The 3,195-nt window shown below is 45.3% G+C and overlaps 1 pseudogene; it reads left to right on the forward strand.

Moving 5' to 3' along the window:
• Positions 1-1,782: 1,782 nt before the first annotated feature.
• On the forward strand, positions 1,783-2,725 carry LOC104081471 (annotated as a pseudogene).
• The last annotated feature ends 470 nt before the right edge of the window (positions 2,726-3,195 follow it).

The raw sequence follows: 3,195 nt of genomic DNA on the forward strand, positions 1-3,195 counted from the left end.
CCCCCCCTTCCCCTCAAGTTACTTCAAGAAATCAGATCTGTCAGGACGGGCGAAAAAAATGCCACTTCCCAACTAACAGGCGGAATCCAGCCCAGATTTTCAGTCCTTTCTTCTTCTTTTTTTCCTTCCTCCCTTTCACTAATTTATCCCGATGTTAGCACATTCTGTCTTGTAACACCCGGGCGCCTGTAGGTTTGTTTCATGGGATCATTACTTACTGATCAGGATGGCTCCCAGGTCCGGGGCTGAAGACGGAGTGTGAAGTTGGGGAAACATTTTTTTTTTTTTTTTTTTTAAATTACTGTGATGATTATTACCTCTCGGTGCTTATTCAGGAAAAGCAAACAAACAAAAATCTGGTCCTTGATGCTTCAGTTCTGAATGTGAAATATTACCTACCAGCTGGTAAAGTTGTGAGGCTCAGCATTTTTTTTTTAAATTTTTTTTTCGTTAAGCAAGGAGGAAAAAAAACTAAACAAACAAAAAAAGGACTTCTGATCCGTGTGCCAAAGTAGGGGGAGATATGTTATTGACCGATTTATACTGGCTGAGATGATACTTGCCTTCTACTTCTTGATCACTTGCTCTTTAAGTAAAATGAGGCACAGAGTTGTTGCTGAGACGAGTGGGAACAGCATTTTGATTTGCTGGTTTAATTAAAAAATGATAAAGGATTAAAGGTAAGCATTATGCATATATATGTATAAATATTTCGACAGTCGACTGTAAAAGGGAGAGATCCCTTTAAAAATCGTTTTAACTGAGCTTTGTCAAACACACACTCATTTGCGGTCACTGAGGCCACCTTGGTGCAGATCACTTAAAGTGTATGTCTTAATCAGTTTCCTGTACAGTCAGTAATACTATATTTAACAGACCTAACAATTGTGTGACCTAGGAGTACATTAGAACTGCGTTTAGAACTGTTATCTTGAGAATATTTTTTTTAAAGAAAAAAAGACCTTTTTATTTCTTCTTTTTTTTTTTTCCTAACCTATGGAGTTGAATATTTTCCAGTGAACATTTGTGTTTGTAGGTTGTTGGTTTTTAACAGAAGCTGTATTGTGGCAAGGAAAATTAGGTTTCCCACTTCCCTCAGTGCTCCCTCTCCCCCCCCCCAAGAGATTAAGTGGAAGGGGGGGTAAAAGATAATATAGGAGAGTCACAAAACTTCAAGGGTCTGGTTTAAAGCCACAAAATCCATGGAATGCAGTGAAGACTGAGACTGTGTCCTTCCTTTTCTCCCTTTCGTGCCTAGGTGGTGGTCCAAGGGGTTAGATTACAACATGTGTTCCAACAGCTAGGCACCACTTCTAAGACTGTATTTCCTGAGCTTTGTGGATTTAAATCATGTAGTTAATCTTTTTCTTTCTTTTTTTTTTTTTCCCCCCTTTTTTGTGGACATGACTTTTTAAGAGAGATTGTGGATGTTGGTATACAACTAGGTTAAAGATGCTCACTGTAAAAGCATCACGGCCATTGTCTCCGGTTTAACAAACTTAAGAAAAAAACGTGGCAACGGTGAATGATTTCGCTCCCCCTACCTTGCCCCCTTTTTATTAGTCGTATTATATTCTGGTAACACCCAGACAAGAAATATTCGACTTTTCCCCTCCTCACAGGACAAGGTGGACGTGGACTGCAGGTTGTGAACCTAGACACACCTGGGGGAGGAAGACAAGAAGAGTTGAACTTAAGAGAGCCCAACGGAGATAAACGAATGTCCCCACATCTCCAAAGGAAAGTTCATCGGATTTTTACTCTAGAGATCTCATCTTCAGGATGTCATTGAACACTTCCACTGCAGGAAAAGGTGTGGATCCAAACGCGGTTGACACTTACGACAGTGGCGATGATTGGGAAATCGGTGTTGGGAATTTAATAATCGATTTGGACGCAGATTTGGAGAAGGACAGACAGAAATTTGAGATGAATAATTCTACTAATACCACCAGCAGCAGCAACACCAGCTCCAAGGATTGCGGGGGTCTGGCTTCCAGTGGGGCTAATGCTACCTCAGCCTTAGCTGATGGTCTAAAATTTGCTTCTGTTCAGCCCTCTGCTCCCCAGGGGAATTCCTCTCACAAAGAGACTAGCAAATCAAAAGTGAAAAGGAGTAAAACTTCTAAGGATGCTAATAAATCTCTGCCTTCTGCTGCCTTGTATGGGATTCCTGAGATCAGCAGTGCTGGCAAGAGGCAGGAAGTCCAAGGGCGCCCTGGAGAGGCAACTGGCATGAATTCAGCACTGGGTCAAAGCGTGAGCGGTAACCCAAACGGCAATAATAACACCACCAGCAACAACACCACCATTGCCTCTTGTGGTAAAAACAAGGAGGAGAAACCAGGTAAAGCCCTGGGCAGCAGAGGCTCCAAGCGGGATAAGGACGCGGGAAAATCCAGGAAGGACAAGCAGCATGACCTGCAGCAGGGCCACCCCAACGGCAGTGGGGGTGGCAGCAGCCAGGCTCCCCCTGGGCACCTCTATGGCTTCGGGGCCAAGGGTTGGCAGCAGCCGGGCTCCCCCTGGGCCCCTCTAGGGCTTCGGGGCCAAGGGAGGCGGTGGTGGAAGCAGCAGCCCCTTCCACAGCACTTCCTCGGCCGTGGGGGAGGTGAGCAAAAGTACCCCGGATTCAGGGTTAATGGGGAACTCTATTTTGGTAAAGAAGGAAGAGGAGGAGGAGGAGGAAAGCCACAGGCGAATCAAGAAATTGAAAACAGAAAAGGTAGGACATAGCTCCCCTCCACCTCTTCTCTTCTGTGTCTCCCTCTGTCTATAATAAATGTCCCACAACTGTGTGTTTGGCTCCTGTGTCCTTCTCGCTGCTGTGTATTTGTGACATGCATCTGTTCTTCCTCTTTCTCCTACAAAATAAAAGAAATAACCCTGAGACCTCTTCCCTAGACAGAAGACACGATGTTTTGAGTGTGCTGCTCTTCCTTACGATTTCCCCTCCCTGTCCTCAGACCTGGAGAACATTTCTGTTTTGTCTGCTCCTTCCGATTGCACTCACCCAGAAGGAGAAACCCCGAGATGACCCTGACAGAGCCGTCCCCGGTTTTAGCAGAGAGCAACAGTGTCGGTACCAGTGGGATGGCACGTGTTTGCAATCTGGAGGTCTGTGTGTTTGCCTAGGGGGGTGCGTAGCTCAGGCTCCAGGAGCAGCAGGTCTTGTATGTGCTGACACTTTTCCAC

The sequence above is a fragment of the Fulmarus glacialis genome, unplaced genomic scaffold (assembly GCF_000690835.1).
Source record: "Fulmarus glacialis isolate BGI_N327 unplaced genomic scaffold, ASM69083v1 scaffold22918, whole genome shotgun sequence".
Classification (NCBI taxonomy): Eukaryota; Metazoa; Chordata; class Aves; order Procellariiformes; family Procellariidae; genus Fulmarus; species Fulmarus glacialis.